This window comes from Scyliorhinus canicula, chromosome 18 (genome assembly GCF_902713615.1).
Source record: "Scyliorhinus canicula chromosome 18, sScyCan1.1, whole genome shotgun sequence".
NCBI classification, from domain to species: Eukaryota; Metazoa; Chordata; class Chondrichthyes; order Carcharhiniformes; family Scyliorhinidae; genus Scyliorhinus; species Scyliorhinus canicula.
The window spans coordinates 19,602,954-19,619,389 of NC_052163.1; positions in this window are offsets into that span (position 1 = coordinate 19,602,954).

The window sequence follows — 16,436 nt, forward strand, 5'->3', positions numbered from 1 at the left end:
AGCCGGATAATGCAGAGGCCTCTGGAGCTCATTCCTGTTGCCCCTCCGTCCAATGAAGACCCCCAGGGGGGACGGGGCGCTGAAGGCCGACCCGTTGCCTGCCACCAGAGAGACAACGGTGGACTCCACCTCGCCCAAATCCACCACACCTGACACCGGCACGTCTCAAGATCAGCGAGCAGAACAGGTTGGCAAGCTGATGCCAGAGACACCAGTAAGTCAGCCAGAGCCCTCTGACTCCAGGTCCTCCAGAGTTCGTGCGCCTAAGCCATCAAAGGCTAGAGGGCGTGAAAAGCAGTAGGCTGCCTCCACCTCTGATGTGCATCCTGGGGACACATCTAGACATATCAGCAGAGCACAGAAGGTTAAGAAAATTGAGGATCACTTAGCGGGCACTGCAGGGGTTGTGGGCACTGTCAGCATCTGGGGCAATGGATGTTTCAAATGTTCAGCATTAAATATGTCACACCTGATACATGCGTAGACTCTGTCATCCAGTTCCCCCACCCCCTGCCCCCAGGCACAGTGGCCTAGATCAGGAGCCACAATGTAGACCCTGTTGAAGTTATGGGTGTGCATGTACTGCCAGCAGAAAGACAGCATGGTCTAAGGAGCACCAGAGTTTACCACACAGTGGGTTACCATCACTCTCCTGCTTTGTATATTGATCCGCTGACAGTACCGACCCAAGCCCATCACCCTGGAGTGATGTTACACAGACCCTGGGGGGGGGGGGTGGAACAGGGTTGTCCGGGGGTGGGGATGGGGGCAACAGTGGAGGTAGTTAATGGGCGGAGGGGGTGAATGGGGGAGTAGGGGAGAGCTAACAGACAAAGCCTTGTGCTGCGAGGAGTAGGTGAGGGTGGGAGCCTCCCTTGCCCTCCGGGCATGCCGGACCCTCGCCGCCTGTCCTCCATCCTCCGGCTGCTCCCATGGGTCCTCCCTGGGCTCACCCTCAGCCCTTCCTGGTCCAGCCCCTCTCCATCCTCCTCAGACTATGTCGCATGTCCCTCCTCCTCCTCTTCCTCCTCCTCCCCTCCTCCAGCATGTCGCCACATTGCTGCGCCAGGTTGAGGAGGATACAACAGACCACCCCAAAGCGGGAGTCCCTCTGGGGGGTGTACTACAGTGCACTACCAGAGCAATGCAGGCATTGGAATTTGAGCAGTTTGAGTTGCCGGATGCACCGCTCAATGGCAGAAAGGGTGGCAGCATGGGGCTCATTATATCGGGTCTTCCATCAACCTCCGCCCTCTGCACTGGCATCATTAGTCAGGACCTTTATCCCCAAAGAGCTAACCCATCATCCTGGGGTGGTCCTCGAAGACGCCGGTAATCTCCGAGTGGCCCAGGATGTAGCTGTCATGCATGCTCCCTGGGAAGCGTGCAACCACATGCATGATCCAGAAGTGGTGGTCCCACATTCAGTGAGTGGAACCCCTTCCTGTTAATGAAGGGCATTTCCTGATGTGCCGGTGTGGGCAAGGCAACATGCGTGTCATCTATTATCCCCGGACATGGGGTATCCCAGAATTCTTCTGCCCGGATATCTTGATGGGCTTGGTCCAGCTCAAAGTTGATATAGTCAGATGCCCAAGCATACAGGCCATCTGTGAATTCACGGATGCATTTGTTGGCTGTTGGTTGGTTGGTTGGGATATTCCGCACAAGTCCTACTCGAGCCCGGGAATGAACTGGGCTGCTACTGTCTCTGGTCTCTGTAAGGAATTGGTGAAGGAGAGACCGACAATCATTTCGGGCTTCGACCCCGGGACCCTCAAATTCCCCCATGTTTCCCCCATCCTTACATCTCCCACCTTCTCTCAGAGTACCATCCACCAAGTCAGATGTTCCGGAGAACCCTGCTCTGCACACTCAACCCCCCCCCCCCCCCTCACTCCCCCAACTCTGGCCACAACAGGAGCCCCTTGATCCAAGACCCCTGCCGGAAACATTGTGGAGACCGTACTCCGGTGCCTTCCCCTAATCCACATACTCGCCATCTAGTCAAGGGGGTATCCCTAGTGCAGAAGCCCAACCATAGAATGTTTGATTGTTGACTGCTACCTCTGTGGTGCTGATGACTCAAGGGTTCAGGTAAAGTGTCTAGGCCTCACAGTTTGATTGGAACGCTCGGCAATAACGCTCATCTGAGACATGGCATATGTACCCACGAGAACGCACTTCAGAGTTGTGAAGTGCTCACATAGCGCACAAGGCCAATTCCTTATTAGCAACAGCCTTCAGGTGTGCAGCCAGAGGCTGCTCACAGTCAGAAGGAGTTAAAGTGACCTTCAGCATATAACAACAAACAGGGCTCTGTCCTGGAAGTGTTTGACAGGACAGATGGACAGCAGCAGTAGTTTCTCCTCTCATAGGCACACACAATATTGGGAGATGGCTTGTCGGCCCCCCAGACGCTATGCCCCTCACCCACCCCCAGCAAAGGAACGACCCGCAACCTGTGATGCCCAGCCCCCTGAGCAAGCCCATCCCCTGTGGTCCTCCTGTTAAAAATAAAAGTAATTGAAGATGGGGGTCTCCTGTGCCAATACAGTGGAGGCTCGATATGGGCTCCTATTCACCACACTCATGATTGTCTACAAAAGTGTTCACAAGAGCCGAGAGATCAAATTTAGCTTGAGGGAACGGCGAATGATAGGATTGCAGGAACAGGTTGCAGTAAAGCACATTGAGACATTTTACTGGGTGAAAAGACTCCATATTAATTGAAAACACAAACAGAAAATGCTGGAAATACTCAGCAGCTCAGGCAGCATATGTGGAGAAAGATAATAATCCAAATAGTTCCTTAAAGGGGAGAACAGTCTTGTGTGTGTGCAGCTCTCCTCATGTTGATTTCCTTTTCAAATCCTCTGAGAAGTGAAATTGGATGTCATTCATGGCCCACAGGGACCCAATGTTTTATTAAGCCATAGCACATAAATTCCGGGGCAATGTTTTTCAAACTTTCTTTCCGGGAGCCCTGTTTTACCAACCGGCCAACCTTCGGGTTCAATGCCGGCCGACCTTTGTGACCCTCGCCGGCCGACATTTGCGACACACACCGGCCGGCCTTTGTGACTCACGTGGCCGGCATTCGCAACCCACCATTTTCTCTTACCTTTAATGCAAGAGATGAGCCTGCTTGGTCCTCACGATCTCACTCCAATCAGGTTCACAGGAGGAGAGGGCAATGCGCATATTGGGTGCAGGATTAAGCCAGTTCCTTTGTGCTGTCTTTATCTTTGTGAGGACAGAAAATCCAACCTTGCCCATGTCGGTCATTGTGAAGGGCAAAAGCAACAAAATGCTTGTTTTACTCAGTTCTGGATACTCCTCGGAGACACTACTCCAGAATGCTGACAGCATCAATGACTTGTGTCGTGCTTTTAACGTGCTGTCACAGCTGAGGTGCAGATGTTCAGTTTCTTCATTTGGAGTCAGCTGCAAGTTAACAACTTTTTCTGGGGTCTCAAACGCAAAGGGGTTTTTCACCCACCTCTCTGTCTCAATATCTTAAATTTCTCCTCTGGAAAGCAGCGACCAAAATTGTTCATCAGCACAGCAAGATGCAACTGAATAAGGCTTGCCAGTCCATTTACAGTTTCCTTATTAATGCTGTTTTCTTCGATGTGTCGTAGCAGTGTGGGGAACTTGTAGTAATTTTGGCTTTGCACTCGCAATTGCCAAACTTTCAATGACTTTTGGAAAGCTTCAATTTCTTCACAGTGCCGAAAGCAATCATCATCCTTCCCTTGCAATTTGAGGTTCAGTTCATTTAGAATTAAAAGATGTCTGCAAGGTAAGCCATAGTTAGCATATAAGTTTCAGCAGCAAACGAGTCAGCCAAAGAGGACAATTTCTCAAGGAGGAAAGTGTGGATTTCGCACCTCAGTTTGTAAACTCTGAATAGCACCCAACCCCTTGACAGCCAATGTACTTCTGTGTGGAACAATGAATGTGTGTGCTCAGTCCCCAAATCGGAACACAGAGTCTCAAAAAGTCTGGTATGGAGTGCGTTTAATGAAATTCACAACTTTCACAATTCCTTTCAACACCACTTCAAGATCAGATGGAATTCCGTTCAATGCCGGTGCCTCATGGCGCAGAAAACAATGATTCCAAACAAAAGTGTCCTGAACAGCTGCCTCTTTAATCCTAACTATAACTCCGCTGTTTTTACCAGTCACGTTGGCTGCTCCATCGCTTGTGATTCCTCTGCAACGAGCCCAGTCGAGCCCGCAATTTCCAACCACAAAACTATTCAATGCTTCAAAAATCTCTGCGCTAGTCGTGTGGGTTGGTTAAGTTATAAACTTTCATTTGCCAGCACCTCCTTGCATATAACACGCGTATCTTGCATCCTGATTTGCATTGGCACAATTAATAAATCCACACCTCAAAACACGTCTTCATACTGCTTTGTCCCTGATCTCAGCTTCTTTTTAATGGGTTGTTCACCAGAGGTCCTTTAGCTCACACCAGCACTAATTTGTCCTGCTATGGATTCTCCTGAGCCACTCTCTCCAGCAGGTTTAGTTGTGAGATCCTGGCCTGTTTGTGTCTCTGGCCCTCTCTTCCTTATTACAAAATGATCCATTTAAAATTTTCCTTGTCTGCTGCTGACAAAATGGAGGAATCGCAATCGCGTCCAAAGCACGTGACGTCAACGTTCAGGGCACGTGACCTGCTGTCTGCCTGGATTCAGGCAGAAAGATTGCATTGAATTTTTAAAAAATCTTCTCCTGGTTCAGCGCGCTGACGTCAGGCGGAGGCAGTGCTTCTCGCTGGGCTCCGCGCATGTGCACTTATGAGCGGGCATGCATGCACACTGTGCCCGCATTTTTTTTACCTAGTCGCCGCCGTCATTTTTAAAGCCGCTCGCTGCCGGCATTGTTAAAAGCCGGCTGCGGCTGTTGCGCGATGGATGGCTCCGCCACTCTCCCGACACCCGCCCGCGACCCACCCGCAGGTCACGACCCCCACTCAGAAAATGCCTGCTCCGGGGAATAGAATTTCCACTGAGTTGTCCTGAGCCCCTGCCAAAGTCTTGGTGGAAGGTCAGTAAAAATGACCAATGCGGGTGCTCCAATGGCAGAGGTGTCACACAATTGGCAGCCAGCAGGATGGTACGATCCCACTGAAGTCAATAGCCATACCGCTGGGGTACTCGCCGGGGGTGGGGGGGGGGTCGCTTTTGATGGGACCAAAGATCCCACTAACGGGAAGGGCTGGAAAATCCCTCCCACGTCAACAGGTTTGTTTCTATGAACGCATTCCCTGAAGCTATGGCAAGGTTAGGCTAGGTGGGAGAAAGGGGAAATCCTAGATGCAAATTTTAGTTTTAGCAGACCTTCACTTATTTCAGTTCAGTCTGGCTTACCATTTGTAAACTTAAAAAAAAAAATGCTATCCATATCAGTGCATGTTTTTATTCATTTACAGGATATGAGTATTACTGGCGAGGCCACAATTTATTGCTTGTCTTTGATGGGGTGGTGAGTTACCTTTGTGACCCGCGTCTATGTGGTGTAGGTGCTCCCCCAGTACTATCAGTTAAAGTAAGCCTGCTACTCAGAATGTGTCTCAGGGTTTTAATTGCAATGCAGGCAGTCAAGAATGTGAAAGTGAAAATGTGGTAAGAAAATGCAGCAAAAATTATACTTATCACAGATAATGCAAATGAATATAAGCCTAAGAGTAACATTAATTACATCAGCAGACGCAGCTTATGTACTCATATGGCATTCCGTGTCCTTTTAACGGAGAGATTAACAGTTTACTTCAACAAATCAGACAAACAAGTTAAGCAATCATTCGCTAAAATCTCCAATGTTGGTTTCAAGCTCCAGCGTAATTCTGGGGGAAAAAACTGCTTTGAGATGTGTTTTATCAGCTTCCAATTAAGTGTGACAGAGCTGCTCCTGGCAAGGCAGGCTTACTAAATGTCGTCTGCCACCTCTCGCAGCTTGTCCGCATTGAAGTAGCGACAGTAGTGTGTTTCACAACATGCAGTGTGTGCGCATGCTTAAGGAGAGTATGAGGTGTGAGCCATTGCTGCAAAACAGTGATCCCTTTCACTGGTAATTTGGGCAGATGGGAGGGTTAACACCAACATCTTTAACTGTGAAACAAAGTAGCTCAATAAAGCTGGAAAGAGCAACATGAGCCGTGTGTTGCTAACAGGTCTTGAACTACACCACATGTGCCAGTCTATCAGCAATTGACTTGGGTTTACTTTCTCAAGCAGCTGGTCCAAATGTTTCTTCTGGAATCTTGCTGCCTCTCAGGGCATACTTTCTCCCAAAGGTCTCTGTACTTCTAACGCCTCAGTGTTGTACGTGGTAGGACATGAAGAGGACTTTGACACGCTTCCATTACGGCCTATTTATTTGTAGCCGACACTTGTGTTCGTTGCAATATATTTCCGTGCTGTCACAAACATCGTTCACATTTTTACCCAGGCAGCTGTGGACTTGTTTATCTGGTGCAGCCCAGCAGGAGATCTGCTCCTGTAAATGTTCCATTTGTACGAGTGGCTTCAAAACAAGTTTGCTCATCTGGTGTCTGTTCACCGAGAGGTCTGTGCACTTGTTAACTCACTGGATTCGGCTTTTTATTGTCACTTGATGATGCAGCAGAGCAATTATAGGCATCCACAAATAATAATTTGAGCAAATATCCTTGGTTACTCAATGCGCTGGATTTATTTTTTGGTCCAGTGTTTTAAGAAAAACAATTTGTGTTTCTTGACCTCAGTATTCTCAAAGCATTTCACAACGGGGCTGTTTAGCTCACAGGGCTAATCGCTGGCTTTGAAAGCAGACCAAGGCAAGCCAGCAGCACGGTTCAATTCCCGTAACAGCCTCCCCGAACAGGCGCCGGAATGTGGCGACTAGGGGCTTTTCACAGTAACTTCATTTGAAGCCTACTCGTGACAATAAGCGATTTTCATTTCATTTAATTTCAACCTTCAGATCAGGGCTGTAATGCAGGGAGTTAAACGGCAATCAATATTCCTGCAGCAGGGTCCCACCAAAAGTCCAAGGCCCTGAGAAATGCAGAATGAATATTGCAGACAGCCCTTAAACATATAGTGAGTTAAACCACTATTATTGTAGACACTACACCTCCAGTAATTACGGACCCACTAGTGTGCAACGAGCTGTCCTTGGCCACCATCAGTGGTATCATCAAGACAATGACAAGGAACAGAGACTACAAGGAGAAGCATCGGAAATCCTATGCTGACACTAGGAGAAGATCATCTGACACTGCAATGCGGAAAGCTGAAAGATGCCCATGACCAGTATGTGAGTAACGAATTTCCCAATCTGAGTACAACTTTGTTTCCCAAAGTTTGCGTACGACACCCGACCTTGTGGCGCATGAAATCCAGCAGACTTTGGCAGCAGAGGCCCGGAATCAGGATCATAACCGGATCATAACACATGATCGTGCGAGGAAACGAGATGCCAAATAAGAACAACACTGCAACCAAAAATGTCAAACAACCCTATTGTGACGAGAATGGTATCTGAGGCGCAACATAAACAAAACAACCTCAGCCAGCATTCTGAAAACATCCAGCAAGGACGGCCATAATTAAAGCCGGACAGATAAGCAAACCACCAATATGTTTCAGAGACTTGTAAATTTATTGCTGTATTCATTGAGACTAAAGGGCAGGAAGGGGTGGGGGTTGGCGGGGGTGAGGGGGGGAATCCGCTGTGGCACCGCCAGCCGGCCATTGAAATTTCTGTTTACGTTGGTGGGGCAGGAAGATCCCGCCAGCGTGAGGGGGTTGGAAAATTCTGGCCAATGCTATTTTGTTTTGCTGAAGGGTAAACTTGTAGTTATGAAGAAATGGGGATTTTGTGAAATAATGACATTAACCTTTAAGTGGTGTATCTTGAATTGCTATTAATTACTACTTCCACAAAATACGGTGTATTAATCCCATGGCCTGTAATCTGTCTGAAAGCTGCCATAGAAGATATCAGAAATACTGTAGAGAGTACCCCAGTTAACAGAACTTGGCCGGAAGGAGTACTCTAACCTAGGCCACTCCCCCGCCATATCCCTGTGACCCCCTCATCTTTCAACATTAAAGGGCAATTTAGCATGGCCAATCCACTATCCTGCACATCTTTGGACTGTGGGAGGAAACCTGAGACATGGGGAGAATTTACAAACTCCTCGCAGACAGTCACCCAAGGTCAGAATCGAATCTGGCACTGTGAGGCAGCAGTGCTAATCACGGTGCCACCATGTCCTCAGGATCGCCTGAAGTATTTTCTACATTACGGTTGAAATGTAGAAAAAGTGTCTGTGGAGCGCTTTGGGAAGTCATGAAAAGCCTTTTGTTTCAGCCAGTGAAGTGTGGTAACTGTTGCAATATAAAACTGAGGAAAGGCAAAGGGAATTAAAAGTATACCATCTGGAAGTAAGGAGGTTAAGAGCGACTTTTGTGGAGATAACATTAAACCCAGCTATTTACTCCAATTTGGATTTTTGAGGTTTTGGATTTGTTTATTGTCATGTGTAATGCGATACAATAAAAAGTATTGGACTGCATACAATTCAGACAGATCATTCTATGCATGAAGAAAATACATGGGGAAAACATAAATACACAATGTAAATACATGGACACAGGAATCGGGGGAAGCGTACAGGAGTGTACTACTACTCAGTAGAGAAGATGTGGGAACAGGTCAGATCAGTCCATAAGAGGGTCGTTTAGGAGTCTGGTAGCAGCGGGGAAGAAGCTATTTTTGAATCTGCTAGTATGTGTTCTCAGACTTTTGTATATCTTACCCGATGGAAGAAGTTGGAAGAGCCGGGTCGGAGGGGTCTTTGATTATGCTGCCCGCTTTCCCAAGGCAGCGGGAGGCATAGAACGAGTCAATGGATGGGAGGGAGATTTGCATGATGGACTGGGCTGTGTTCACAACTCTCTGAAATTTCATTTTTTGTTAAATTTAGAGTACCCAATTCATTTTTTCCAATTAAGGGGCAATTTGGTGTGGACAATCCACCTAGCTTGCACATTTTTGGGTTGTGGGGGTGAAACCCACACAAACATGGGAGAAAGTGCAAACTCCACACGGACAGTGACCCAGAACCGGGATCGAGCCTGGGACCTTGGCGCCGTGAGGCCACAGTGCTAACCCACTGCGCCACCGTGCTGCCCTCTCTCTGAAGATTCTTGCGGTCTTGAGCCGAGCAGTTGCCATACCAGGCTGTGATGCTGTCAGATAGGATGCTTTCTATGGTGCATCTGTAAAAACTGGTAAGAATCAATGTGAACATACCAAAATTCCTTAGTTTCCTGATAAAGTACAGGTGCTGTTGAGCTTCCTTGGTCATAGCATCGATGTGGGTGGACCAGGACAGATTGTTGGTTATATGCACACCTAGGAATTTGAAGCTGTCAATCATCTCCACCTCGGCACCATTGATGCAGACAGGGGTGTGTATGATACTTTGTTTCCTGAAGTCAGTGACCAGCTCTTTAGTTTTGCTGACATAAGGGAGAGATGGTTGGCACTGCACCACTCCACTAGGTTCTCTATCTCCCTCTTGTATTCTGACTCAATTGATCCAATCCACTATGGTCGTGTCATCAGCAAATCTGTAGATGGAGTTGGAGCCAAATTTTGCCACACAGTCATGTGTATGTATAGGGAGTATAGGAGGAGGCTAAGTACGCGGCCTTGCGGGGCCCCGGTATTGACGACTATTGTGGAGGAGGTATTATTGTTTATTCTTACTGATTGTAGTCTATGAGTCAGGAAGTCGAGGATCCAGTTGCTGAGTGGGGAACCAAGTCCTAGGTTTTGGAGTTTTGATATGAGCTTGGCTGGGATTATGGTGTTGAAGGCGGAGTTGTAGTCAATGAATAGGAGCCTGACGTAGGAGTCCTTGTTGTCAAGATGTTCCAGTGATGACTGTAGAGCCAGGAAAATGGTGTCTGCCTGGACCGGATGTGGCAGTATGCAAATTGAAATGGAGCTAGACATTCTGGGAGTATGGCGCTGATGTGCCTCATGACCAATCTCTTGAAGCACTTCATTATGATCAATGTCAAGGCCACCGGATGATAAATTAAGCGACTGAAAAAAAAGCAGGAAGAAAATTGAGAACAGATTTAAGGGAGAGGTTCTTTCCTGAAAGAATGACGAGTGTTTGGAATAACCTGCCAGGCAAAGAGAGTGGAGTGAAATGTACTTGGAGGCTATAATGGGAAAATTAATGCATCATTGTGGCGAATTTCATAGGGGCAAATTGAATTTTCTCATCTTCGATTACTCTTTGCAGCCGAGACATTGGGTGGGATTCTCCGACCCCCGGCTGGCGTGAATCCTGCCCCCACCGTCCTCCCAATTCTCCCCGCCCCCCCCAAACCGGCCCGGCGTGAGTCGCGCCGCCCGCCTCGGAGAATGGTGGGATCTGGCGCGACTCAATGGGCGCTGGGGCCGCCCGAATTCTCCGGTCCGCGATGGGCCGAAGTCCTGCCTGCCTGTAGCTGGTCCCACCGGCGCAAATCAGAGTAGGTCCCTTACCGGCGGGACCTGGCGGCGCGGGCGGGCTCCAGGATGCCTGGGGGGCGCGGGGGGATCTTGCCCCGGGAGGTGCCCCCACGGTGGCCTGACCCGTGATCGGGGCCCATCGATCCGCGGGCGGGCCTGTGCCGTGGGGGCACTCTATTCCTTCCGCATTGGCCGTTATGGTCCTCCACCATGGCCGATGCGGAAGTGAATCCCCGTGTGCATGCGCGGGGATTTTGCCAGCACGCGCATGCACCAACTCGCGCCGGCCGGCAGAGGCCCTTCGACGCCGGTTGGCGTGGCGCCAGTCCCCTATCCCGGCCGGCGGAGCGCCAACCACTCCGGGTCGGGCCTAGCCCCTGAAGGTGCGGAGGATCATGCCACTCCATCCCGCCGGGACCCCCCACCCTGCTGGGTATGGGAGAATCCCGCCCATAATTGCTGGGAATGAGCTCATGTCCACTTCCTCTCTCAATTGCTGTAATTGAAGTAGTAACTCATTTAAAATGAACAAGCTAATAGCACCATTAACATATTGGAGAAGGGCAGCACGGTGGCCTAGTGGTTAGCACAACCGCCTCACGGAGCTGAGGTCCCAGGTTCGATCCCGGCTCTGGGTCACTGTCCGTGTGGAGTTTGCACATTCTCCCCGTGTCTGCGTGGGTTTCGCTCCCACAATCCAAAACAATGTGCAGAGTAGGTGGATTGGCCACGCTAAATTGCCCCTTAATTGGAAAAAATAATTGGGTAATCTAAATTTTTTTAAAAAAAACATATTGGAGAAAAGAATTTGAAATGGGCAGTCCAAATTAGCATAGGTAATAATAATCCCTCCCCTTCCGATAACTTTCGAGGAACCTAAGTTTCTCTTTGGTGCAGCGCATTTTCAGAATGTGATTCATACTGACATCTCTTGTTTTTGTTTGAAGCTGCCCACATGCAGTCTACACTTGAATAATTAAAGCAAACACACAATAAAAAGGGAGCAAGCAGCTTTTTCCAAATCAGCGTGTTTAATATGCTTTTGTAAAACTGATGTCCAATGGTTTCCCCAATGGTTTTGAACTCCCATTTTTGTTTGCCAATCTCATAAGAAAGCAATATCAGTTTCTTCACTTTTGAGTTGATGAGATTGATCTGGAATAGAGTTGAGGACACTGAACATCATCAGAACATTAAGTGAAACAGGGCATTGGTGATTAGAAAGGCAATTTTGAAGAACAACACCTCATCTTGCAATTAGGGACTTTGCAGCTTCCCAGCATTGAGTTCCAATAATTTCAGATCATAATCTTGGTGTTCATTTAGTTTCCTGCTCTTTACATGTTATGGTTTTTCGGCTCATTATTGCTTTCTTTCTCGCCGGCTGCAGTCGCATCCCTTTATTTCTTCATTTCTTGCCTTGCCCCATCACCATGGCTTTTGGACCTGGAAGACCTCTGGGTCATGCCAACTGAGGGAATGTCCTATTCTGCACTTCAAATATGGACTGTGTGCTCATACAGACAAAAGGAAACACCGATGAACAGTTATGATGGCCGCCAAGGGTCAAGAGGCCTTTGCAACTTCAGTACATACTTTTAGCAGATCCCAGAATGTTCCTAAATACAATGGCCTGAGTGGTGCCCTGAGATACAGGCAGCCACAGCGGCTTCTGAGTGTGGAAGCAGGTTGTTTAAAAGGCCTTCCATGATGCTTTGGGACTTTGTCCCAGTTAAAATAAAAATAGTAAGGCCCTTCCGTTCTCGCCCCTTCCTCCCCCACACACTCTCGCTACCCCTTCCACAACAGGTTTTTGCCCTCTACTTCCATGTCATATGATGGAATTTCCATGCCCATTCATCCACACTACATTGCATGGACCCTATAGTGACAATATGAGGTGTTAAAAGAAGCTTTTAAAAAATTCATGAAATCTACTTTTGCTACAAGCCTATAAAAGTGCTAATCACCCAGACTCTTTAAAGATTCAATAGCATCTTTACCATGTGTAAATAACCATTGTGCAATTAATGGAAGGGATATGAAAACCACAGCTCTTAATGAAGCAATGTATACCCTGGGGCTCAGCAGTTTCAACTGTCCAATGGATGTCTGGGCTCTCAGACAAGGATGCACAATGATAATGCAACTCATCCATTATCTCCATTGTATAGCAATGTTTTCATTTTGCATACACAATATCAGCATTGATCTTGTGACCAATACCAGCTGAAAATAATGTATCTTGATCTGAAGACCTAGAAAGACCTGAGCCGTCTTCAGAAAACATAGACAGAGAGAGTAACTGCAGCAAAAGTCTGTGTCAACTTCGCCTTTAAGAACCTAGTCACTATATATCTTAAAAGAACTTTACAGCTTGATTCCAAAACTCCATGTCCATCTGTAAAGAAACTGGACACCTGGCTCAAAAACCACAAATAACCAGCATTGTGACCTGCTGAAAAGGTCATCTGTTCGAGGGAGTGTAGAACATAGAACATACAGTGCAGAAGGAGGCCATCCGGCCCATCCAGTCTGCACCAACCCACTTCAGCCCTCACTTCCACCCTATCCCCATAACCCAATAACCCCTCCTAACCTTTTTGGTCACTAAGGGCAATTTATCATGGCCAATCCACCTAACCTGCACGTCTTTAGACTGTGGGAGGAAACCGGAGCACCCGGAGGAAACCCACACAGACACGGGGAGAACATGCAGACTCCACACAAACAGTGACCCAGCAGGGAATCGAACCTGGGACCTTGGCACTGTGAAGCCACAGTGCTATCCATTTGTGCTGCTGTGCTATATCTGACTTCAGCGGTTCAAACACACCTGAACTACAATTAAAGAGTGGAAAATGATTCCTTTCTTCGTTGGATCTGCAGCAAAACCTTTCTTCCACCACAAACATGTGAACTGTTAACAATTATTTTGATTTAACACTTGGAAAAGTGTGCCCTATATTCTTTAAATTGCTTCTTCTGGAATGTTTGAACAATGTAGCATTCAGATTTTGGTGACGAGAGTGTGTGAATAAATAATCCTCATTTTTTAATGCTTGCTGCTGTTATTTCTAAATCGACCACACATTCTGGAGCTAAGTACCACACTTAACTTCCTTTTCAAAACAACATTATGGACAATAGGAATTTGGGTGTTTCAGTTTATTTCTCCTCCCTAGTCCATGGCATCTATATTCTCCGCCTATCCCACCTCCTCCCCCCCCCCCCCCCCCCCCCCCCCGCCATCAAGGATCTTGCTTTTGTCCTTGTCCCACCCAGCCGTTGTTCAAAACTTATTACACTTCTAACTTTGTTTCTCCCTCCTCGGGATGCTGCCATTACCAGTGATACTCAGCAAGTTTTCAGTTTTTATTTCAGATTTCAAGCATCCTCGGTATTTAGCTTTTTGACCTTTGTGAAGCCCAACTTGAATCTTTTCCAAAGGATTCACATTTTCTTTCTTTTAAAAAAAAAAATTCTGCTCATCATACACAATTACTGAAAGCTGCTAGGCCAACATTCGTGGCAGGATTTTCTCTTGTACTACCCTTTAGAGCAGTGTTTCCAAACTTTTTTTCCGGGGACCCATTTTTACCAACCGGCCAACCTTCGGGACCCAACCCAGCTGATCTTCGTGACCCACACCGGCCAACCTTCGCGACCCACGGTGGCCGACCTTCGCGACCCACGGCGGACGACCTTCGCAACCCACGGCGGCTAACCTTCGCGACCCACCATTTTCTCTTGCCTTGTTTACTGCTGACAAAATGGAGGAATCACAATCGCGCCCAACTCACATGATGTCAAAGTTCAGGGGGGCGTGACCTGCTTTCTGCCTCCCTTCAGGCAGGAAGATTGCATAGAATATTTTTTTAAATCTTCTGCGTCTCTGATTGCACAATTTCACAGGCAATAGCCGCAGCTTTTTTCTTTACAAGTTCGCTGGGGGTTTTATTTCATAACATTTTACAGGAAAAAAGTGCAGAAACTGAAAAAATGTTTTCATCCTCCAGAAATTGGAGGTTCACCACATTTCACCTAAATATTATAATTGAAAACGTAAAAAAAGTAAAAGACACTTAAAAATCAATTAATTGATAAATCTTCCAAATACGACCTGCAGGCACTTTTGCTTTGGAATGTTTAAAAATCAAGATTTTAAAAGTTGACATCTCTTGGTTGAAGTTACAGCTGCGGTGAAACCATCGTTGGATCACTCACCATTCTTGGAGTAAGAGACTTCCATTTCAACAGCATCAAAGTATAGAAAGTAACCAATCACATCATTCTCCCTGAACTTTTTGCAGCCGGCTTTCAATAATGCCGGCTGCGAACGGCCTTCAAAAAGGCTGCGACCAGATTTTTAAAAATGCGGCCGCACTGCGCATGCGTGTCCGCTCATCGGTGTGCATGCGCAGTGCGGCCACATTTTGTTTATATGTTCATGGCCATTTTGAAGGCCGCTTGCAGCCGGCATTCTGAAAAGCCAGCTGCTGCGGCTGTTGCGTGCGGATTTGCGCGATCGGGAGCACCGCGACAGATGGCGCCGCAATCCTCCCGACACCCGCCCTATACCCACCCGCGGGTCGAGCCCCCAACTTTGGCAATGCCTGCTTTAGTGGTATTCCACATCACTGCAACATTGAACCATGAGCTAACTGAAGCAAGAGAGGGTGCCAACTTTCTCAGCCTTTGGAACAAAATGCCTCATGACTGTGGATCTTGCAACCAGGTGACCTGGCAGATTTACGTTCAAGACGGCATCTCTCGTCCTCATATTTGTGACTTTCTCTGGTCTGGGATATGGAAGAGTTCTGGAGGACAGGTGGGAAAGTGGAGTTGAGCCCAAGGGGAGATCAGCCATGATCATATTGAATGGCGGAGTGGCTCAAGGGACTGAATTTCCTATTCCTGCTCCAAGTTCTTATGATTTTACACACCAATCCGGCTCTGCGACAATTTCCCCAATTTTTAAGCAATTGCCAAATGGTTCACTTTCACAGTCGGCCAATCCCAAAAAAGAGATTAAACTGTTGCAATAGGAACATATGCTGGTGTGGAAATTTCCAAAACGTCATTCCCAAAACAGTTTTCCTGACTCTGGCTGTTGAAAAGAAACTGGGGCGGGATTCTCCCAGCCCTGGGCCGGGTCAGAGAATCGCCGCGACAGGGCCACGCAGCCCGACACCGGCACGTGATTCTCCGCAGAGCGGGGAATCGGCACCGGCATGGTTGGTGCGGTGCCGGGTCACGGGCCGTTCTACATGCCCCCCCCCCCCGCTCCCCCCCCCCCCCCCCCCCCCCACCGATTCTCGGGCCGGGATGGACCGAGTGACCGGCGTGGAAATACTGAGTCCCGCCGACGCCATCCACACCTGCTCGTAGCCGGCGGGAACTCAGTGTGGAAGGGCCGGGTGGTGGCCTGTGCAGGGGGATGGGGGAGTGGAGCTCCGAACCCGGGGGGGGGGGGGCCCTCTGATGTGGCCTGGCCCGTGATCGGGGCCCACCGATCAGCGGGCTGGTCTCTCACAGGCTGAGGGACTCATTTCCTACATGCAGGCCCCTGTAGTCCGGCGCCATGTTGCGCGGGGCCGGCGCGTTGCAGGTAGCCAATACACATGCGGCCATTAGCGCCGGCGTCACTGTGCATGTGCGCGTTGGCACCGACGCCACTACGCGTGCGCGGATCCTGCGGCACCCAGTTCACGCTGGGATCGGCAGCTGGAGCTGGCCAGAATTAGTAATGGGAGCGGCCTGTTCATGCCGTCGTAAAACGTGACTGTGTTTACGAGAGCGTGGACACTCTGCCACGGGATGAGAGAACCCCCCCCCCCTGATTGGGAAGGTGCAGCTGGTGAGTGTCACATGGGCACAGCACAAGGCAATGTTTTT